Source organism: Haliaeetus albicilla, chromosome 22 (genome assembly GCF_947461875.1).
Source record: "Haliaeetus albicilla chromosome 22, bHalAlb1.1, whole genome shotgun sequence".
NCBI classification, from domain to species: domain Eukaryota; kingdom Metazoa; phylum Chordata; class Aves; order Accipitriformes; family Accipitridae; genus Haliaeetus; species Haliaeetus albicilla.
Window position 1 is genome coordinate 4,758,977 of NC_091504.1, and position 23,900 is coordinate 4,782,876.

The window sequence follows — 23,900 nt, forward strand, 5'->3', positions numbered from 1 at the left end:
AGAGAAAGCTGCAAAATTTGGCTACTAAGCAAGTCTGGCAAGCCTGGGTAAGTTCAGTCTTTTCCAAGGTTCAAGACGTGCCCAGATACGTGCGTGTTTCCAAAGGACGAGCAGAAAGTCCAAGAGTGACACCAGCATAGCCTCTGTGCTAAATTTAATGTCCCTGTTTCTGAAATGTGGAGAAGTTAAGACTTTCTAAACGAAAGTTTTGAAAATTCTTTGAATCTAATTGAAGCAGCCTGTGTTCCTCATGATCATTCTTAGCAAGGACTGAGTCGTTTCTGTTGTGTTTTTCCTGAAAATCAGCTGGAGGCCCACTATAGGTAATCCTACACCAAAGAAAAGTTTCTGGCAAACTTGGAGTAACTGAACATGTGGCCTTAAAATAGGACGTGTTGACTAGCCATAACCTACAAAGTACCTACTTGCTACAGCATTAACTGAAGCTAGAAAATGCTGTAATTTATTTTGTCCCTGCAGTTGTAGTTCCGCTCCATTTTTCCTGTGCGCTCCCTTGGCAAGAACAGAACGTTATCATAAACGCCGTAGCCAAGTGCATGCACACAAGGAAGAAAAGCTGAGGTTTTGTGAATCACTTGACGTAGCAGTGCTTGGCTGTATGCCTTCAGCACTGCTTTAGTGTCTTTGTTGCGATTTTTGTCAGGCTGTCTTTCCTGTCTTACTACTTTGATATTGAATTTGCATCTTATTATGTACAGCCTTTGCTACTACTTGAGCAGAAGGGCGTAAACCTGTCGTTGTGAGCAATGCAACAGAGATTTCTGATTACTAAGCTAAAGAAGTAACAGCTATTTTAAGTTACATCTTTTCTGCTCTCCCAAATGAGGCACGCATTAGACTGTCAGGAAACTGAAAGTTGGTCCTGCTTCTGGATAGTATATACAAAAGCAAAAGTCTAAGTATTTCTGGCAAGAGTTGTAAGTGGTCATTACATTCACTTCTGGTTTTGTCTAGATGGTGTAGCATAGGTTAATTTTCCCCACTCATTTTGAGTGTTTTTGCAGGTCTTTGCCACGACTGTACCTTTTCCACTATGTAGGATAACAGCTGTTGGTACAGTCTGTAAAGCAACCCAGCGTAGGTTTTGTTCAATACATTTATAATTTACCAAAAAATAAAATAAACCAGGTGGAAGCTTTGCCTGTAAGAGAGGTGCGTGGTTGGGGTTTTGACTCTTTACTGTGTTGCTATGAATGTATTATTGCATGTCCCCAAATTTAATAAAGGTATTCTTGTAATCAAAGCTTGTTCAATGCAGTGAAGAAGCACAATGAGCGTGCTTCCAGGGCCTAAGAATGAGCTATTGCTTAATGAGTTGCTTAAAGCCCCTCAAATAAAAGTGGACGAAACACTCAGTTGAGGGAAGTTGTCATACCCCTTCTCTCCAGCTTTAGGAGTGCGAATCTTCCTCGATTTCTGGAACAAAGCTGTTGATCAGTCTCTGCTGCTTGAGCGTATTGTGAGCAAAGATGGAGACCCTCTTGTAAAGGGAGCCACAGAGAATTCTGGCTCCCCTCCGTCTTACTGAGCCCAAACAGGAATTTAGGAAGATCCCAAACTTGTGTTCATAAAGCACTGCTGTGCACACTGCATTAGAAAGCTCTGGGTTGGAAGGCAGCCAGTATCTTCATCCCTCGCTGGAGATTCCTGCTTCATCAGGTGTGGTGAGTCAACTCTCTGTATATAGCTCAGGAGCCAAACACTCTGTTCAAGGGAGCAAAAATAACACTACATTTATTTACCCCTGGGTTTTGTTCTTTCAAATTAATTACAGGGATGTTTATGAAGCAGGGTTGTTGACCACGCAAATATGGGTTGTTCATAGTAATACATATAGTCTGGGAGAAACTGTAATTGCCATGCTAAATATAATTTATTCTGTGGTTCCATTCACCGAAATATTTAATTTTATTTTTCGATTCTTCTTCGAGGGGCCCTTCTGGGCATCAGAAGCTGAAAAATCCTTGACTTGAGACTAAACATTACTTAGCAACAACTGAAAACAGCAGTGTTATCAACATTCTTCTCACGCCTAACTCAAAACCATAGCACTGTACCAGCTACTAGGAAGACAATTAACTCTTTTGGTGGGTTGACCCTGGCTGGATGCCAGGTGCCCACCAAAGCCGTTCTATCACTCCCCTTCCTCAGCTGGACAGGGGAGAGAAAATTATAACAAAGGGCTCCTGGGTTGAGATAAGGACAGGAGAGATCATTCACTAATTACCGTCATGGGCAAAACAGACTCAACTTGGGGAAAATTAACTCAATTTGTTTCCAATCAACCAGAGTAGGGTAATGAGAAATAAAACCAAATGTCAAAACACCTTCCCTCCGCACCTCCCTTCTTCCCGGGCACAACTTCACTCCCGGATTCTCTACCTACCTCACCCAGCGGTGCAGGGGGATGGGGAATGGGGTTTACGGTCAGTTGATCACACGTTATCTCTGCCGCTTCATCCTCTTCAGGGGCAGCACTCATCACACTCTTCCCCTGCTCCAGCGAGGAGTCCCTCCCACAGGAGACAGTCCTCTACAAACTTCTCCAACGGGGTCCTTCCCATGGGCTGCCGTTCTTCACAAACTGCTCCAGCATGGGTCCCTTCCACAGCGTGCAGTCCTTCAGGAGCAGACTGCTCCAGCGTGGGTCCCCCGCGGGGCCACAAGTCCTGCCAGAAAACCTGCTCCGTGGGCTCCTCTCTCCACGGATCCACAGGTCCTGCCAGGAACCTGCTCCAGTGGGGGCTTCCCACGGGGTCACAGCCTCCTTCGGGCATCCACCTGTTCCGGCATGGGGTCCTCCATGGGCTGCAGGTGGATATCTGCTCCACCGTAGACCTCCATGAGCTGCAGGGGGACAGCCTGCCTCACCATGGTCTTCCCCATGGGCTGCAGGGGAATCTCTGCTCCGGCACCTGGAGCATCTCCTCCCCCTCCTTCTTCGCTGACCTTGGGGGTCTGCAGGGTTGTTTCTCTTACATGGTCTCACTCTGCTCTCCAGCTGCCATTTCTGTGTGCCCTGCAACTCATTTTCCTTCTTAAATATGTTATCCCCGAGGTGCTACCACTATCGCTGATGGGTTTGGCCTTGGCCAGCGGCGGGTCCGTCTTAGAGCCGGCTGGTATTGGCTGTGTCGGACACAGGGGAAGCTTCCAGCAGCTTCTCCAGAAGCCACCCCTGTAACCCTCCTGCTACCAAAACCTTGCCACACGAACCCAATACAACTCTATCCCAGCTGAAACCAGGACAAGGAAGTTCATGGAGAACTGTCTCCTGTGGGAGAGACCCCACGCTGGAGCAGGGGAAGAGTGTGAGAAGTCCTGCCCCTGAGGAGGACGGAACGGCAGAGACAACGTGTGGTGAACTGACTCCAACCCCCATTCCCCATCCCCCTGCGCTGCTGTAGGGGTGTAGTTAGAGAATTTGGGAGTGAAGCTGTGCCCGGGAAGAAGGGAGGGTGGGGCGAAGGTGATTCAAGATTTGTTCTTATTTCTCATTATCCTACTCTGATTTGATTCGTAAGAAATCAAATTTCCCCAAGTCGAGTCTATTTTGCCCGTGATGGTAATTAGCTGAGTGATCTCTCCCTGTCCTTATCTTGACCCACGAGCCTTTCATTGTATTTTCCCTCCCCTGTCCAGCTGAGCTGTGGAGTGATAGAGCGGCTTTGGTGGGCACCTGCCAGGGTCAACCCACCACAGTGGGTCTAGGTGATGCAGAGTCTACTTGAGGGTGCTCCTGTAATCACTAGTGGGTGGGATTTAGTGCAGTTTTGGCTATCCAAAAGAGAGCATTTCATTCACTTTTGCTTCTCTCTGTGAATCGAGGGAGTTTGCTGCTTCAGCGTGTGACTTTTTTTGTGTATGAAGAGTGAATGTGGACAAAGAGAGTCCAAGCAAGGAGGTGTCTGGGTGGGTCTTGGCATCTGTGCTTGACCCAGTAATGTGTATTCCATTGGTGCATGGTCATCCACTGTGGGAAGTGGACTTCAGTGGAGGTAACATGGACTTAATATACACCTGAGGCATGTATTTTGTTGAACTATTCCCATTTGGTTTTGCTTGTTGGCAATTAAGAAGCATCCTCCTGTGTCTGGGTGCAGCTCCTTCTCCAAGAAAAGCAGGTGGGAATTGGTGCCAAGGGGTTAAGACATGCAGCTGTGGATGTGAGTGGAGAAAGCTCTGATTTCATAGAATCGTTGAATGGTTTGGGTTGGAAGGGACCTTTCAAGGTCATCGAGTCCAATCCCCCTGCAATAAGCAGGGACATCTACAACTACATCAGGTTGCTCAGATCCCCATCCAACCTGACCTTGAATGTTTCCAAGGATGGGGCATCGACCACCTCTCTGGGCAACCTGTTCTGGTGTTTCATCACCCTCGTCATAAAAAATTTCTTGTATATCCGCTCTAAATCTACCCTCTTCTAGTTTAAAACCATTCCCCCTCGTCCTATCACAAGAGGCCCTCCTAAAAATTCTGTCCCCACGCAAGGCTGCTGTAAATCCCGGGTGGCTGATGAGAGAAATGCTGGGGTTGGGGGGGTAGGACAAAGCTTGCCCATAGAGTGGCCTCTGCAAAGGGTCTTGACTTCCCTCTATGTTCATAGTCAACTAGGAGATGCTCAGGATCAATAGCAATCACAGATTGCTGGTATCACTGAATCTGGAAGCAGAAAAATAAGGAAAAGTGGAAAAAGAAGAAATGCTTTCTTACTGTTACTTATTATAGAAACCTTTTTGCTTTGACTACACTCCTGAAATCCCTCTGATGAACCCCAGAAGAATTGCGGAATTAAGGAAAATTACGCAGAGAGACGTGGCTCGTGAGGGAGTTTTGCATGTTAATGAGCCCTCTGGTGCCGAGTTCCCGAACTGCAGCTCTCGACAGAAGATGGAACAAGGCTGCTGAAACCCAAAAGTCAGCAGCGAGCCTCCAAGTTTCCGAGGGTGTTTGCGAGCCCCATTGAGGACCACCAGTGGAGAGACCGTGGAGGGGATGAGCAGACGAGGTGACCATCCCTGTGGGCGGGTGAAGGAGAGCCCAGAAGCACTGGATCCAGGTAGAAAAATGAAGGTGGCGGTGGCTGGGAAAGCCCTTGGTGTGTTTTATCAAGCAGGACAGCCAAGGCCTGACCCCCATCCCCTAGGAACAGGGGCCTTTCATCACGGGTGTCTCAGGGCTCTTCCTGAGGGCAGTGAGATGTGAGGGTTTGCGATGCCGAGTGCGGGTCAGTGGTAGGACACCTCCCAGGCTCTACCAAGGGTGAGGAGGCAACAAAAGGCCGGGGCTTTAAGGAACTGGTGTCCCCTCATGGGCCTCAGTGGAAGAGACAGCTGCCGTTGCTCAGAGGACATGGACCTCAGTTCTGCTGAGGGTCCCAGCCCCACCAAAGCCCTTGGCCATCCCGACCACAGGCTGTCCTACACTGTCCTATGCCTGTGCCTGTTTTCCCTGAAGATTTTAACCACCACCCCTCTTTCCGACCACACCCTGACCCCATGATGTCCCAAGCTTTACTGATGACTCTCTGTGCTCAGGGAAGGAGGAAAAGAGAGCAAGATCAGCTCATGGGGCATGACTGAGCACAGCCACCCTCAGCAGCGGGCATTCACCCCCTACCGAGGCGTGCACACAACATGGAAATGTCTCTTTCGTCCCTGATTTGCACAAGAAGGGTCTTCCTTCCTGCCATCTTCCCAGGACAAACCTCCTGCTTCTCCTCCTCAACCCACAGACAACCACTCCTTTCCATTTCTGGCCTCAGATATGGTTTAAGGATTTGCTAAAGCCATCCACCTTCCCTTTGTTGCTCACTGAAATCCCTTGACACTCTCTCCCAACCCTACACACGGCCAACCACACACATGGCCAACCACTGCTGCTCAGGGCAGCTCTTAGAATCATAGAATCATAGAATCATTTAGGTTGGAAAAGACCTTCAAGATCATTGAGTCCAACCATCATCCATGCCCACTAAACCATGTTCTGCAGTACCTTGTCTCCGCACTTTTTGAATACCTCCGGTGATGGCGACTCAACCACTTCCCAGGGCAGCCTATTCCAATGTCTGACAACCCTCTCCGTAAGGAAGTTTTTCCTAATATCCAACCTAAATCTCCCTTGCCACAACTTGAGGCCATTTCCTCTCATCCTATCCCCAGCCACCTGACAGAAGACACCAGCACCCACCTCACTACAACCCCCCTTCAGGTAGTTGTAGAGAGCGATAAGGTCTCCCCTCAGCCTCCTTTTCTCCAGACTAAACAGCCCCAGTTCCCTCAGCTGCTCCTCATAAGACTTGTGCTCCAGGCCCCTCACCAACTTGGTTGCCCTTCTCTGGACACGCTCCAGCAACTCAGTGTCGTTCCCGTAGTGAGGGGCCCAAAACTGAACACAGGACTCGAGGTGCAGCCTCACCAGTGCCGAATACAGGGGAACAATCACCTCCCTGCTCCTGCTGGCCACACTATTGCTGATACAGGCCAGGATGCCGTTGGCCTTCTTGGCCACCTGGGCACACTGCTGGCTCATACTCAGCCGGCTGTCGACCAGCACGCCCAGGTCTTTCTCTGCCGCGCAGTTTTCCAGCCACTCTTCCCCAAGCCTGTAGCGCTGCATGGGATTGCTGTGACCGAAGTGCAGGACCTGGCCCTCGGCCTTGTTGAACTTCATACAATTGGGCTCAGCCCATCGATCCAGCCTGCCCACATCCCTCTGTAGAGCCTTCCTACCCTCGAGCAGATCGACCCTGCCTCCCAACTTGGTGTCATCTGCAAACTTGCTGAGGGTGCTCTCAATCCCCTCGTCCAGATCATTGATAAAGATATTAAACAGAACCGAGCTCAACACCGAGCCCTGGGGAACACCGCTTGTGACCCACCACCAACTGGATTTCACCCCATTCACCACAGCCCTCTGGGCTCGTCCATCCAGCCAGTTTTTCACCCAGCGAAGAGCACACTCGTCCAAGCCATGAGACGCCAGCTTCTCAAGGAGTATGCCATGAGAGACAGTGTCAAAGGCCTTGCTGAAGTCGAGGTAGATAACATCCACAGCCTTTCCCTCATGCACTAGGTGGGTCACCTGGTCATAGAAGGAGATCGGGTTGGTCAAGCAGGACCTGCCTTTCGTAAACCCATCAGGCTGGATCAGGCTGGGCCTGATCCCCTGCTTGTCCTGGACTTGCCATGTGAGTGCTCTCAAGACAAACCGTTCCATAATCTTCCCCAGTAGCAAGGTCAGGCTGACAGGCCTGTACTTCCCCGGATCGTCCCTCCAACCTTTCTTGTAAATGGGCATCACACTGGCAAGCCTCCAGTCCTCTGGGACCTCCCCTGTTGACCAGGATTGCTGATGGATGACGGAGAGTGGCTTGGCAAGCACCTCCGCCACTTCCCTCAGTACTCTTGGATGGAACTTCAGGTGGGCTTTACCTTTCCAAGCCCATTCTCTGCATTCTCGAAAGTTATCAGTGATGGTCTCTAGAAATCACCTGGATTGCATGTGTCCTGCTGTGTTGTCCTTCCAGCAGACATCCGGGTGGTTCGAGTCCTCATGAGGACCAGGGCCTGTGAACACCAGGTTTCTGCCTGTTGCCTGAAGAAGGGCTCACCTGGTGCTTCCTGACCAGGTGCTCTGCAGCAGGCACCCTCTACAACATCAACAGTGCTGGTCTGCCTGCTAATCCCAACCCAGAAGCTCCTCGCTGGCTCATCACCCATCCCAAGGCAGAGGTCCATGCATTCCTGCTGACCTGCCCAATAAAGGACCACTGCCCCTCCTTGCCTTCCCAGCCGGTCCTTCCAAAGAGCTTTCATCCTGCCTGCATCTGCTTGAGTCTTTCTCCCCTTGGCCACAGCAGCTGTCTGTGCCACTGAGGTCTACGAGGAGACAGGTTGTTCTCATGGCACTGGGGCCTTATTGTCTCCTCGCAGCCCCTGGGAAGTCTGGGCACTGTCATAGCGTTGTCCTTCACTTGGCATTGCACATCCCACATCAAACTGCCTCCAGGAAGAGCCCTGAGCTCTGTGAGGGACAGGATCTCCCTTCCCAGAGGCTGCGGCTTTCCACTCATGACAAAATCTACATTCAGGGCTTGATTCCTTTGGCCACGTAGAGAGGCTGTTGCTGTCTGAGATGTCCTGGGGTAGCTTGGAAACATGACACGGGAACTTCAGGAGCCCTTCTGGAGCATTAGCTAGTCACCACCAGAAAAGTACCCCTGCATACCTCGTTTGAGGCAACTTCTTTCTCTCCGTTAGCTAGAGGGAAGACTAGACAACTCAGTCAGTCGTAGACATCTGCACTGAGCCTAATGTTGGGTGAGACCAGTCTCATCTATTGCTTCACCTAAATCAGCATCACACGTCACATACTCTGGAGGGGATGAAAAGGGAACGTGGTTCGATGATCTCGGCACTCCTTTAGGAAGACACTGTAACAGATAGGTAAGATTTGGTCATCCAGACCCAAGGTATTTCAATGACACTGGTCACTCTGCTGCCCTGTATCAGGGGAGAAAACTCGACAGCAGAAACCTCAGCGTGTGACTCTCTGTGTGCCAAGAGTGAGGAGGGGCATGGACAGTCCTGGGCAGGGAGGGTTTTGAGGGGGGCACTGGGCTTTTGGCAAGACAGAAGATGATCTTTTTTAAGGGATTGGCCTTTCTGCTTCATAAAACAAAGGGTTTTCTCAGCATCAGAGCCACCTGCACAGTGCCTTTGCCTACCTGTAATCACAGCTTCCCATTATCTGCTCTAACGAGTCCCTAGGGAGGCTGCATCAGGAATGGCCCTCAGTGGGACCCATTAATGCTTTGGGTTTTCCTTCTGACTTTGACTTCTTGAGAGATTTCTTCTATCTCCTCTCAGGATCTCAAGTACATGGACTCAGAGGACCAAATACACGACACGGCTCATTAAAATTAACAAAGCCCTCAGGAGCCATGTCTCTTCCGTCATCTTCATCAAGTCTTTGAGACTTGTACTGCTAATTAAAGAGGTTTCAGGAGTGGAGTGAAAGGGAAAGATTTCAATGACCACTTTGAAGATGTGATAGCAGCCTTCCCCAGTTGATCCTCGTCCAGGGTCTCCTAAGGAGGTCTCGACCAGTAAGAAAAGCAGTCCCTTGAGGTCCGACACTGTAGGGACAACCGTGCTCCTCACCTCCCCAGCCTTGCCATTTCTCTCACTGGCCACCTGGGTCTTACCTCACTTTTCCTGACATCAGACTTCTCCACTGAAGTCTGCAACTGGAGGTGACAGCTCCTTTGTGCCAACTTCCCCCTGCTTTCCTTAGAGAACTGGCTGCACACAGTTCTGATAATTATAACAAACTCCAAAAAACCCCAAAGTAAAACAGGATATATGACAAAACACACTTCTCAACTGGATGGTAAGTGCAAGCTGCCTCTGATGAGGTTCATCTTCCTTAGGGGATAACCATACAAGAGTTATTTTAGATGAACAGACAGGACATGATAAATATAAACATAATTAAAGACGCAATTAAGCAGACTACTGAAAGGCAGGAAAGTTTTTTCCCTCTCCAAAGCTCAGAGCAGCAACTGGATGGGTGAGAGGCATATGAATGGTCACAAAGTAAGAGGAAGGGAAACCTCGAGAATAATGGAAAGGGCATATGTCCAGTTAGTCTGCTGGAAAGGTGACTTCGGACATGGTCAATTTAGACAGGACAGGTGGAAATACCAGACAGATTACTCAGATTAAATGTACAGTATAAGACACAGAATACTGCCAAGGCAAGTACAAGGGATGATCAACGTATCTTCCCCCATGATTAATGCATATCCTGTAAATTCACATTTTTGGCATGATAGAAATCCCACTGACACTTTATGGAAACTTTTGAACATTTCAGCTGATGAAAAGGTGCTCCTTTTTTAAAGATTAAAAAGGTTTCCTAGGTTTTCAGGCAGAGTTCCTCTGTCTGACCATAAGCCCCCAGTGCCACCTCTAGAGCTTTACCTGAGGTACGTGCCTGGGACTGCCAGCTGTCAGAGAGGACCTGCAGGAGACCAGAGCCCTTCAGGTGCTGCAGATGGAGCCTGAGCAGAGGGTCCCAGGGCATCTAAACTGGCATCAGGCATCTGTGTCCCTATGACTGCATCCCACCCCAGTACAGGAAATCCCCCCAAAGACGAGTATATTAGTACAAACCAAAACACAACCAGGAGGACAAGAACATCTGTGACATCCCTGCCCTGAATGGGAATTGCTTCTCTGCAGGTGGCGTGTGGTCCCTGCCAGCCCTGGCATCTCATGTAGCTCTGTGGGCCTGCATGTGAACATTCCATAGAGTACCTGCCCTGGATTCTGTAAGGCAAGGTGCGGCTGAACATGAGACAGCTGCCAATGTAATCAGTGGAGAGGTAGGAAATACAGCTGATGGAGAAGAGAGAGACTGAGCTCTCCCTATGGCCCAGGGGACAGTTGTTCAGCTGAATCACTCTGTGAGCTGCCCTGAACACCATGAGTTCAGCTGCCCTTAATTTGGGCATCAGCTGTTACTTCAGATGGCCAAAGGAACTTCCCAACAGCCTCCAAGAGGATGCCCCCAGATGTTGTCCTGTCTCTATGAACTGCTCCATTGGCATTTGCAGTTAGGACCACCTCTGGCACCTCAGATGTCACCAGGTATTTGCGTCTCCCTCCCAGCCTCCCTCTCCATTGATTAGCATGGGAGCAGAGACAAGGAGCTCACATGCCACTGCCTATTTTGTGCACACCTGAAGTGAGGCAAGAGGAGAGGAATCCCAGCTCCTGTGGGTTTGTGGCAGTCGTCACAGAAGGGAGCGGAGTCCCCTTCCAGCACCAGGACGGCACACCCTGAAGGAGATGCCTCGATTGACTCAGCTGTATCTGTTCCCGCAGAGGGGCAAAGGGGATCCCTCCCTGTCCCTGTCCAGGTGTCCTGTCTCATGGTGGAACAAAGGAAGGTGATTCTCATGGCCAACTCTTTTTCTGATAGAGGAAAGGACAGTGCTGGCAATAAGTGTCTCTCCCCAGCTGAGGGAGAGAACAGCAGTGATTTGTTCCATCTCTTTCACAGCAGCTTCCCCTGGAGCCCCAGGGACCCCAGGAGGGAGCCCAGAGAGGGCAGAGAAAGTGCTGCCTTGGGCTGGTCCTGTGCTGCTGAGCTGTGCCGGGCTCCTGGGGCGGAGGGAGCTCATGGTAAGTGGGCAGTGGTGCAGAGAGACAGCTCTGCCCAGGAGCGGCTCCTCTGCAAAGCGCAGCAGGGCTGAGGGCACTGCCTGCAAGGTGCCAAGAGGAGAGGAGTGAGGCAGAGAGAGGTTAAAGAGTCTGGGGTGGGAGGATGCTAGGAGCTCACTGACGGCAAAATCTTCACAGCCCTCTACATGGTAAGTCTCTGAGCTGCAGCACAATGATAGTGAGTATCCTGGAGGGATCTCCGAAGGCTGGTTCATCCCACTGCCTGCAGGATCTTTCAGGAGGACTCTGCAGTTTCCCTAGTAGAAAGGAGAAGGATGTGCTCCAGAGCAGGGCTTCCCTGCTGCACTCTCAGTAGGACAGGGCATGGCAGCTGCCTCCTCCTGGGGATGATTGCAGGGGTGAGAAGCCAGGTGTGCAGTGAGGGGTGCCCAGGGCTGTCCTTCCGAGCAGGGTCCCTGCGCTCCTGGGGGCTGTGTGCCGGGACAGGGACTCTGCTGCCTGCCAGGGTCAGCACTCAGCCTGCCCGGGGAGCTCCTCACAGCGCTGCAAAGAGAATCTGTGGGTGGAAGCAGCAACCCCAGGCAGGGCAGGGTCCTCCTGCTGTCAGGAGGGTGCTGCGTGGGTCAGGACTGCTCAGAGCTCCAGGTCGCTCCCAGGATATCTCTGGAGCTGATTTTTCAAGAGGAAGGTCAAGACAGGGGCTAGCTGAAAAGGAAGGCACTTTCCAGTCTCTGCTGTTTCCTGCCCTGGTGGGTTGAGGACACAGTGGGTTGGTAATCGAGTTTGTACAGTGTTTGACGGAGACTCCTAGAGCATTACCCCGAAAGAGATCAGATGGTTTGCGAGGCACCTCACAAATTCCCTTCCCACATTTCTGCCTACAGACAGCACCAAAATCACCTTTGTGGTTTCTTCAGGGATGATTTGACCTGCTCGTCAGGACCTGCTAATAGATAACTTCCCTTGGCCAGTGGCCATCTGATCAGTCCCGGTTTCTATTTACCTAGTTATGTATTACCCATTACTTTCTCCTCCTAAGCCGACAGCAGAGGCAACTGTTCCCAGTGGCACCCTCAGTGGTCACCAATCAGAGCTCAAGGGACCTGCCAAAGGTCTTCCTGAAAAGGAGAGAGGTAGTCTGAGGGGTTTCTAAAAAAATGAAGTAGGTGTTGCTCACAGAAGGTGACTAAATTCCCACTTTTTTACCTCCTTAAACAGATCCCTGTGCCCAGAGGGACCAAATGTCCAACAGCAGCTCCATCACTCAGTTCCTCCTCCTGGCATTCGCAGACACACAGGAGCTGCAGCTCTTGCACTTTGGGCTCTTCCTGGGCATCTACCTGGCTGCCCTCATGGGCAACGGCCTCATCATCACCACCATAGCCTGCGACCACCACCTCCACACCCCCATGTACTTCTTCCTTCTCAACCTCTCCCTCCTCGACCTTGGCTGCATTTCCACCACTCTCCCCAAAGTCATGGCCAACTCTCTCTGGGACACCAGGGCCATCTCCTACTTGGGATGTGCTGCCCAGGTCTTTCTGCTTGTCTTTTTCATTTCAGCAGAGTATTTTCTTCTCACCATCGTGGCCTATGACCGCTACATTGCCATCTGCAAACCCCTGCACTACGGGACCCTCCTGGGCAGCAGAGCTTGTGTCTACATGGCAGCAGCTGCCTGGGGAAGTGCTTGTTTCTATGCTTTGCTGCACACTGCCAATACATTTTCAATCCCTCTCTGCCAAAGTCATGCTGTAGACCAGTTCTTCTGTGAAATCCCCCAGATCCTCAAGCTCGCCTGCTCAGATGCCTACCTCAGGGAATTTCAACTTCTCATGTTTAGTGCTTTTGTCTTTTTGGGCTGTTTTGTCTTCATCGTGCTGTCCTATGTGCAGATCTTCAGGGCAGTGCTGAGGATCCCCTCTGAGCAGGGACGGCACAAAGCCTTTTCTACCTGCCTCCCTCACCTGGCCGTGGTCTCCCTGTTCCTCAGCACTGCCATATTTACCTGCCTGAAACCCCCCCTCCATCTCCTCCCCATCCCTGAATCTGTTGGTGGCAGTGCTGTACTCAGTTCTGCCGCCAGCGGTGAACCCCCTCATCTACAGCGTGAGGAACCAGGAGCTCAAGGATGCAGTGTGGAAATGGGTGATGGAATTTTTCCAGAAGCTGTAGTGTCCATCTTCCTCAGCATATGACTCATAATGTAACTTATTACAGGCCCAGCCTTTCTTTATTAGTTTTAGTTGTTGTCATTGTTATTGGGCGAGTTTTTTTCTTCTCTCGCTTTTTGTTCTTGGGATAATGTTGTCCACAAAGACATGTGGACACCCCACTTTTACTTCATCATCTACCTCCCTCGTGTGACCCAGCGACTGTGAGAACAAGGAGCTATACTCCTTCTTTAATTAAACAAAATAAATGTACTTGCAGTGACTCTAGTGACTCTCTAACTAGAGAAGAGGTTATAGCAGCATTCTCCAAGTGATAATGATCCCGAGTGTCTCCTCAGGAGGTCTGGACAGGTAGAAGAAGCAGTCCCTTGAGGTCTGACTGTGTATGGACAACCTTGCTCCTCACCTCCCCAACGCCACCATTTTTCTCATCAGCCCTCTGGGACTTACCTCACTTTTCCTTGCGTCAGAACTCTCCACTGAAGTCTGCAGCTGGATGTTACAGCTCCTTTGCACCATCTTCCACCTGTGCTCCTTAGAGAACTCGCTGCCCACAGGCACAGAAGGATTTTTCCTCTTTGCAAGCAAAGAACAGTAAAGCATGGTCAAGTTTCATAAACAATAAAACACACTCCGCAAGCATATGCTAAGTACAGCCGGCTCCTAAAGAGGTTGCCTTTCTACAAGGGACAATCTTATGAGAAATATTTTAGGTCGGTAGATACAAAAAGACAGATATAAACATAATTAAAGAGTTGTCTAAGGAGGCAATTAGACTGTTGAAGGACAGGTAAGCTTTTAGTGTCTGAAGCTCAAAACAGCAGCATAGGTGAGAGGTATCTAAATGAACAAAGATTAAAGGGAGGGGAAACCTGGAGAAGAGTGGAAAGAGCCTTTGCCCAGACCATCTGCTGAAAAGATGATGTTAGAAATGGTCATTCTGTCCTGGACAGGGGAAAATATATGAAAGATTAGAGAAATTAAGCATGTGGTATAATAGGCAGAATGGTGGTAGTGAAGTTACAGGGGAAAATGGGTTTTTCTTTGGAATATCCCTTTTGAAAGGTCATTGGATTGGCAGAGGTCACTTGTGAGAGAGGAAAAGCAAATGTCGCACCCATCTTTGAAAAAGGCCAAAAGTGCAACCCAGGGACCCCCAGGCTGTACAAGCTGATGTTGGTGAAGAGTGTGCAATCAGAGTCCTCTTGAGTGACATTTCTGGGCGCCTAAAGGGGAAGAACTGTCAACATGGACTTACCAGGGGTAAATGACGCCTCGCCAAGCTGATAGCCTGCAGTTGTGCCTGAGGAGATAAAAAGTGGATGTCATGTTCCTCAGCTTCAGCAAAACTCTTAGCATGGTCTCCCTCATATTCTTCCACCCAACTTAGGACATTACGGTCTGGAAGAGTAGACAAAGGGATAGGTAAAACACCAGTTGGACGATCAGGCTGAGATGGGATGTACTGGAACGTTGTGGGGCAGCAGAGGGGATTCTCCTGGGCCCTGTGCAGTTTAACACCTTTAGCTGCGACCTGGAGGAGGCAGCTCTCACCATGTTTGTCGATGGCACTGGATTGGGAAATCCATTCCTGTGCCTCGGGACGCCATTCACGGGCAACCTGACAGGCAGAAGGACTGTCCTGTCAGGAACTTAATGAAATAGTAGAAGGACAAAGGCCAGGTCCTGTGCCTAGGACAGACTAACACCTTGCGGTGGCAGGGACTGGGGACTGCCTGGCTGGGGAGCAGCTCTGTGGAAATGGCCCTGCTGGTTCTGGGGGACAGAAGGCAAAACGTGATCCAGCACTGTGACCTGGTGGCAAAGGAAGCCAGCAGTGTCCTCGACTGTATAAAAGAGGAGCCTCGCCAAAAGAGTGAGGGAAATGATGGTCTCCCCCTGCTCATCACTCATTACACCACCTGTACGCTACTGCGTCCGTTTCTGGGCCCCCTGTTCAAGTGTACTGAGTCTGGCTGGGATGGGGTTAACTTCCTTTGCAGCAGCCCCGTAGGGTGCTATGTTTTGCATGTCTGCCTAAAACAGTATTGACAACACACCAGTGTTTTGGCTATTGCTGAACAGTGTTTGCACAGCGTCTAGGCCTTCTCTACTTCTCACTCTGCTCCCTCCCAGTGAGTAGGCTGGGGGTGGGCAAGAAGCTCTCGGGGGGACACAGCCAGGACAGCTGACCCCGACTGACCAAAGGCATATTCCCTAACATATGATGTCATGCTCAGCAATAAAACCAGGGGCAGAGGAAAAAGGAGGTGGATTTTTTTGTCATTCAAGGTGCCTGTTGCAGGGAGAGCGGCTGGGTGTCAGTCTGCTTGTGGGAGGTGTTGAGTGATTGTCTTTGCATTGCTTGTTGGTTTTGGTTTATGGAGGGTTTTTTACCTCTTTCCTTTGCCTATTGAACTGTTTTTATCTCAGCCCACAAGCTGCACAAGACCTCCATGTGCATGGGAAGGGACCTGACTGCCTGAGGAGTGCCCTGAGGGGAAGGGCCTGGGAACCATGACAATGCCATATGAGCCAGTGGGCTTCACGTTTCAAAAGGAAAGTGGAGAAACTGGAGAGGGTCCCAAGGAGGTCTGTCAAAATGGAGCTAGGAGCCTAAAGCATGAGGTGTGAGGAGATTCTGAGGAAACCGGGCCTCTCTAGCCTGCTAAAGGAGACATGGGGCAACCTAATAAGAGCCTAAACCTACCTGGAAAGATCACAGAGCCAAGCTGTCTTCCGCAGTGGATTATGATTATGACAGAGGCAACAGCCACAAACTGCCTCTTGGGAGGTTTAGGCTGAGCCTTAGGAAAAATAAAATGGACTAGGAGGAGTGTTGCTGTGGTCTCCACCTTTGGAGCTCTTCAGGTTTCAGCTCCACAAAATCACAGCCAGCCTGGAGCAGTCTCTTCCCCAGCAAGCCTTCCATGAGCCTTTGCCTTGCCACCCTCCGTACAAGTAGAGATTAAGCTGGAAGTGAGGGTCTCTACATGATATGCTCATAGGACAATTCAGGGTGGAAGGGAGCTCAGGAGGTCTCAAGTCCAGCCGCCAGCTCAAAGCAGGGCCAGCTCTGAGGTCACACCAGCTTGCTCAGTAAATGTCAGCATCCACAGAGAGAATTTACACACAAACCATGCACCTAAACTGCCATTACCAAAATGGAGAGAAAGCATTTGACCAGCTCCGTGAACACAGCTATCGGTGGGCCGTGCCTCCTGAAATTCCTGGGAACATCCACCTTCTTGTGCAGAGGAGTGCCATTCTTCTGCAAGTTTCCCGGCATATCTCCAGAGCATGGGGTGCTGTAGGCTGCAAACAGAATTGAAAGAAAGCCTCTGGCTTGGGTACTATCAACTTAATTGCTAAAAGAGAGGGAGGTGAAGGGAGCTCAGCACTTCCAGGTTCCTGCTGAGGTTTTAAGGCCTCTGAGAAAGGAGCTGAAGGTAATAGTTTTGAACTAGCATAGCCTTTAGATCATTTCCTATGTGATGGCTCTGCTCCCCCTTTTCAAACACTGGCACCCAGAAACCTCACCTGCTCTTCCTTCCTCTCCTCCCAAACCCTGATGGGAAGAAAGGAAGCAGCAAGGCCCTAGCCCTCCGTGAATCAGCAGGGGTCTGGCACTTGGAGGGCCACGGTGTCATTCCATGGTACCCTCCACAAAGAATCAAGCTGGGAAGTGAGTCTGCATGTCTGAATCAACAAGGTCCATGGACAGGCATAAATTACATAAATTACATGGGGGATGTTTTCATTAGTTGGTCCTCTGGGCAGTTGGGTTTCCTGGGTGTCTTGGCTCGAGCCTGCTGCATTCACATTTCCAGCAAGGGGCAAAGCTCCAGTTCAGGGATTAAAATCTCTTGCCCATCCTGCCTGGAGAGCCAGGACAGTTGCGTCATGCAATGGACCATGTCAGAGCGAAGATGGAGGTATTGTGAACTGAAATGCTTTGGGCTCAAATGGAAGGTCAAATCCTGAGCTGACAGGACAACATTGGCCTCAGTTAGACATAAATTACTTGACATGACTGTGAGTTCAGACCCAGTCGGTAGAGTTCCTCACACCCCTCAACGAGGAGGATAGAGAGCTGGGGAGAGGGGAACGCTCTTTGGTTTGCCAAATCCAAGGAAAGTGCTCAAACCATCCCTCCCTTGGCCTCTGGTGTCCCATTTCCTGAGAACCACATCTGCTGGGGCTTTGGTCAATAATCTTTAAATAATTCTTCAGATGTTTTTATGATTTCCCCAAGAGTATCATGATCTACCAAAAATAATCAGTATGTGCCATACAAGGCATGATACCCAATCCTCAATGACCTATTCAAAGTGGCTCAGATGAAAGGGGGGTCTTGCAAAAGTCACCTTTTGTGTCCCCAAGGCGACAGAGGCTGGATCCCCTTCTCAGGACAGACTCCTTACCAGGAAGGCACAGCCTTGGGTGTTGCTTAACTGGTTCTTTCTGCCAATTCATTCGGCGTCTGTTTTGATGCCATTGGTGATTTGCTGTGACTACTCTTTCTGCACAGAAGATCTTAAAAAGACAATGATCTCATGAAAGATGGTCCAAAAGGCCCTCTTATGGCCAAGAAAGCTCACCATGAGCTCTGGAGAGATCCAGGAAGATTCTAAGAAGCACCAAGAACCAAGGAACTCAAGGACTCTTCTGAAGAGCTAGAAGGCAAGGATGAAGAGCGGAATATACCCCCCTTAATCCAGGAGGAACTAGTTAGTGACCTACTATGCCATCTGGACACTCACAAATCTATGGGACCAGATGGCCTCCATCCAAGAGTACTGAGGGAAGTGGCGGAGGTGCTTGCCAAGCCACTCTCCGTCATCCATCAGCAATCCTGGTCAACAGGGGAGGTCCCAGAGGACTGGAGGCTTGCCAGTGTGATGCCCATTTACAAGAAAGGTTGGAGGGACGATCCGGGGAAGTACAGGCCTGTCAGCCTGACCTTGCTACTGGGGAAGATTATGGAACGGTTTGTCTTGAGAGCACTCACATGGCAAGTCCAGGACAAGCAGGGGATCAGGCCCAGCCTGATCCAGCCTGATGGGTTTACGAAAGGCAGGTCCTGCTTGACCAACCCGATCTCCTTCTATGACCAGGTGACCCACCTAGTGCATGAGGGAAAGGCTGTGGATGTTATCTACCTCGACTTCAGCAAGGCCTTTGACACTGTCTCTCATGGCATACTCCTTGAGAAGCTGGCGTCTCATGGCTTGGACGAGTGTGCTCTTCGCTGGGTGAAAAACTGGCTGGATGGACGAGCCCAGAGGGCTGTGGTGAATGGGGTGAAATCCAGTTGGTGGTGGGTCACAAGCGGTGTTCCCCAGGGCTCGGTGTTGAGCTCGGTTCTGTTTAATATCTTTATCAATGATCTGGACGAGGGGATTGAGTGCACCCTCAGCAAGTTTGCAGATGACACCAAGTTGGGAGGCAGGGTCGATCTGCTCGAGGGTAGGAAGGCTCTACAGAGGGATGTGGGCAGGCTGGATCGATGGGCTGAGCCCAATTGTATGAAGTTCAACAAGGCCGAGGGCCAGGTCCTGCACTTCGGTCACAGCAATCCCATGCAGCGCTACAGGCTTGGGGAAGAGTGGCTGGAAAACTGCGCGGCAGAGAAAGACCTGGGCGTGCTGGTCGACAGCCGGCTGAGTATGAGCCAGCAGTGTGCCCAGGTGGCCAAGAAGGCCAACGGCATCCTGGCCTGTATCAGCAATAGTGTGGCCAGCAGGAGCAGGGAGGTGATTGTTCCCCTGTATTCGGCACTGGTGAGGCTGCACCTCGAGTCCTGTGTTCAGTTTTGGGCCCCTCACTACGGGAAAGACACTGAGTTGCTGGAGCGTGTCCAGAGAAGGGCAACCAAGTTGGTGAGGGGCCTGGAGCACAAGTCTTATGAGGAGCAGCTGAGGGAACTGGGGCTGTTTAGTCTGGAGAAAAGGAGGCTGAGGGGAGACCTTATCGCTCTCTACAACTACCTGAAGGGGGGTTGTAGTGAGGTGGGTGCTGGTGTCTTCTGTCAGGTGGCTGGGGATAGGATGAGAGGAAATGGCCTCAAGTTGTGGCAAGGGAGATTTAGGTTGGATATTAGGAAAAACTTCCTTACGGAGAGGGTTGTCAGACATTGGAATAGGCTGCCCTGGGAAGTGGTTGAGTCGCCATCACCGGAGGTATTCAAAAAGTGCGGAGACAAGGTACTGCAGAACATGGTTTAGTGGGCATGGATGATGGTTGGACTCAATGATCTTGAAGGTCTTTTCCAACCTAAATGATTCTATGATTCTATGATTCTAAGAGCTGCCCTGAGCAGCAGTGGTTGGCCATGTGTGTGGTTGGCCGTGTGTAGGGTTGGGAGAGAGTGTCAAGGGATTTCAGTGAGCAACAAAGGGAAGGTGGATGGCTTTAGCAAATCCTTAAACCATATCTGAGGCCAGAAATGGAAAGGAGTGGTTGTCTGTGGGTTGAGGAGGAGAAGCAGGAGGTTTGTCCTGGGAAGATGGCAGGAAGGAAGACCCTTCTTGTGCAAATCAGGGACGAAAGAGACATTTCCATGTTGTGTGCACGCCTCGGTAGGGGGTGAATGCCCGCTGCTGAGGGTGGCTGTGCTCAGTCATGCCCCATGAGCTGATCTTGCTCTCTTTTCCTCCTTCCCTGAGCACAGAGAGTCATCAGTAAAGCTTGGGACATCATGGGGTCAGGGTGTGGTCGGAAAGAGGGGTGGTGGTTAAAATCTTCAGGGAAAACAGGCACAGGCATAGGACAGCCTGTGGTCGGGATGGCCAAGGGCTTTGGTGGGGCTGGGACCCTCAGCAGAACTGAGGTCCATGTCCTCTGAGCAACGGCAGCTGTCTCTTCCACTGAGGCCCATGAGGGGACACCAGTTCCTTAAAGCCCCGGCCTTTTGTTGCCTCCTCACCCTTGGTAGAGCCTGGGAGGTGTCCTACCACTGACCCGCACTCGGCATCGCAAACCCTCACATCTCACTGCCCTCAGGAAGAGCCCTGAGACACCCGTGATGAAAGGCCCCTGTTCCTAGGGGATGGGGGTCAGGCCTTGGCTGTCCTGCTTGATAAAACACACCAAGGGCTTTCCCAGCCACCGCCACCTTCATTTTTCTACCTGGATCCAGTGCTTCTGGGCTCTCCTTCACCCGCCCACAGGGATGGTCACCTCGTCTGCTCATCCCCTCCACGGTCTCTCCACTGGTGGTCCTCAATGGGGCTCGCAAACACCCTCGGAAACTTGGAGGCTTGCTGCTGACTTTTGGGTTTCAGCAGCCTTGTTCCATCTTCTGTCGAGAGCTGCAGTTCGGGAACTCGGCACCAGAGGGCTCATTAACATGCAAAACTCCCTCACGAGCCACGTCTCTCTGCGTAATTTTCCTTAATTCCGCAATTCTTCTGGGGTTCATCAGAGGGATTTCAGGAGTGTAGTCAAAGCAAAAAGGTTTCTATAATAAGTAACAGTAAGAAAGCATTTCTTCTTTTTCCACTTTTCCTTATTTTTCTGCTTCCAGATTCAGTGATACCAGCAATCTGTGATTGCTATTGATCCTGAGCATCTCCTAGTTGACTATGAACATAGAGGGAAGTCAAGACCCTTTGCAGAGGCCACTCTATGGGCAAGCTTTGTCCTACCCCCCCAACCCCAGCATTTCTCTCATCAGCCACCCGGGATTTACAGCAGCCTTGCGTGGGGACAGAATTTTTAGGAGGGCCTCTTGTGATAGGACGAGGGGGAATGGTTTTAAACTAGAAGAGGGTAGATTTAGAGCGGATATACAAGAAATTTTTTATGACGAGGGTGATGAAACACCAGAACAGGTTGCCCAGAGAGGTGGTCGATGCCCCATCCTTGGAAACATTCAAGGTCAGGTTGGATGGGGATCTGAGCAACCTGATGTAGTTGTAGATGTCCCTGCTTATTGCAGGGGGATTGGACTCGATGACCTTGAAAGGTCCCTTCCAACCCAAACCATTCAACGATTCTATGAAATCAGAGCTTTCTCCACTCACATCCACAGCTGCATGTCTTAACCCCTTGGCACCAATTCCCACCTGCTTTTCTTGGAGAAGGAGCTGCACCCAGACACAGGAGGATGCTTCTTAATTGCCAACAAGCAAAACCAAATGGGAATAGTTCAACAAAATACATGCCTCAGGTGTATATTAAGTCCATGTTACCTCCACTGAAGTCCACTTCCCACAGTGGATGACCATGCACCAATGGAATACACATTACTGGGTCAAGCACAGATGCCAAGACCCACCCAGACACCTCCTTGCTTGGACTCTCTTTGTCCACATTCACTCTTCATACACAAAAAAAGTCACACGCTGAAGCAGCGAACTCCCTCGATTCACAGAGAGAAGCAAAAGTGAATGAAATGCTCTCTTTTGGATAGCCAAAACTGCACTAAATCCCACCCACTAGTGATTACAGGAGCACCCTCAAGTAGACTCTGCATCACCTAGACCCACTGTGGTGGGTTGACCCTGGCAGGTGCCCACCAAAGCCGCTCTATCACTCCACAGCTCAGCTGGACAGGGGAGGGAAAATACAATGAAAGGCTCGTGGGTCAAGATAAGGACAGGGAGAGATCACTCAGCTAATTACCATCACGGGCAAAATAGACTCGACTTGGGGAAATTTGATTTCTTACGAATCAAATCAGAGTAGGATAATGAGAAATAAGAACAAATCTTGAATCACCTTCGCCCCACCCTCCCTTCTTCCCGGGCACAGCTTCACTCCCAAATTCTCTAACTACACCCCTACAGCAGCGCAGGGGGATGGGGAATGGGGGTTGGAGTCAGTTCACCACACGTTGTCTCTGCCGTTCCGTCCTCCTCAGGGGCAGGACTTCTCACACTCTTCCCCTGCTCCAGCGTGGGGTCTCTCCCACAGGAGACAGTTCTCCATGAACTTCCTTGTCCTGGTTTCAGCTGGGATAGAGTTGTATTGGGTTCGTGTGGCAAGGTTTTGGTAGCAGGAGGGTTACAGGGGTGGCTTCTGGAGAAGCTGCTGGAAGCTTCCCCTGTGTCCGACACAGCCAATACCAGCCGGCTCTAAGACGGACCCGCCGCTGGCCAAGGCCAAACCCATCAGCGATAGTGGTAGCACCTCGGGGATAACATATTTAAGAAGGAAAATGAGTTGCAGGGCACACAGAAATGGCAGCTGGAGAGCAGAGTGAGACCATGTAAGAGAAACAACCCTGCAGACCCCCAAGGTCAGCGAAGAAGGAGGGGGAGGAGATGCTCCAGGTGCCGGAGCAGAGATTCCCCTGCAGCCCATGGGGAAGACCATGGTGAGGCAGGCTGTCCCCCTGCAGCTCATGGAGGTCTACGGTGGAGCAGATATCCACCTGCAGCCCATGGAGGACCCCATGCCGGAACAGGTGGATGCCCGAAGGAGGCTGTGACCCCGTGGGAAGCCCCCACTGGAGCAGGTTCCTGGCAGGACCTGTGGATCCGTGGAGAGAGGAGCCCACGGAGCAGGTTTTCTGGCAGGACTTGTGGCCCCGCGGGGGACCCACGCTGGAGCAGTCTGCTCCTGAAGGACTGCACGCTGTGGAAGGGACCCATGCTGGAGCAGTTTGTGAAGAACGGCAGCCCATGGGAAGGACCCCGTTGGAGAAGTTTGTAGAGGACTGTCTCCTGTGGGAGGGACTCCTCGCTGGAGCAGGGGAAGAGTGTGATGAGTGCTGCCCCTGAAGAGGATGAAGCGGCAGAGATAACGTGTGATCAACTGACCGTAAACCCCATTCCCCATCCCCCTGCACCGCTGGGTGAGGTAGGTAGAGAATCCGGGAGTGAAGTTGTGCCCGGGAAGAAGGGAGGTGCGGAGGGAAGGTGTTTTGACATTTGGTTTTATTTCTCATTACCCTACTCTGGTTGATTGGAAACAAATTGAGTTAATTTTCCCCAAGTTGAGTCTGTTTTGCCCATGACGGTAATTAGTGAATGATCTCTCCTGTCCTTATCTCAACCCAGGAGCCCTTTGTTATAATTTTCTCTCCCCTGTCCAGCTGAGGAAGGGGAGTGATAGAACGGCTTTGGTGGGCACCTGGCATCCAGCCAGGGTCAACCCACCAAAAGAGTTAATTGTCTTCCTAGTAGCTGGTACAGTGCTATGGTTTTGAGTTAGGCGTGAGAAGAATGTTGATAACACTGCTGTTTTCAGTTGTTGCTAAGTAATGTTTAGTCTCAAGTCAAGGATTTTTCAGCTTCTGATGCCCAGAAGGGCCCCTCGAAGAAGAATCGAAAAATAAAATTAAATATTTCGGTGAATGGAACCACAGAATAAATTATATTTAGCATGGCAATTACAGTTTCTCCCAGACTATATGTATTACTATGAACAACCCATATTTGCGTGGTCAACAACCCTGCTTCATAAACATCCCTGTAATTAATTTGAAAGAACAAAACCCAGGGGTAAATAAATGTAGTGTTATTTTTGCTCCCTTGAACAGAGTGTTTGGCTCCTGAGCTAT

General features: G+C 50.6%; 1 long non-coding RNA gene and 1 pseudogene across 2 annotated transcripts in view; one reads left to right on the forward strand and one right to left on the reverse strand.

The window, feature by feature from the left end:
- LOC138690403 (uncharacterized) overlaps window positions 1–23,900 on the reverse strand; it is a 272,406-nt gene that overhangs the window by 248,448 nt on the left and 58 nt on the right. The gene's annotated exons all lie outside the window — the stretch shown is intronic.
- On the forward strand, window positions 10,570–15,659 carry LOC138690399 (olfactory receptor 14C36-like; annotated as a pseudogene).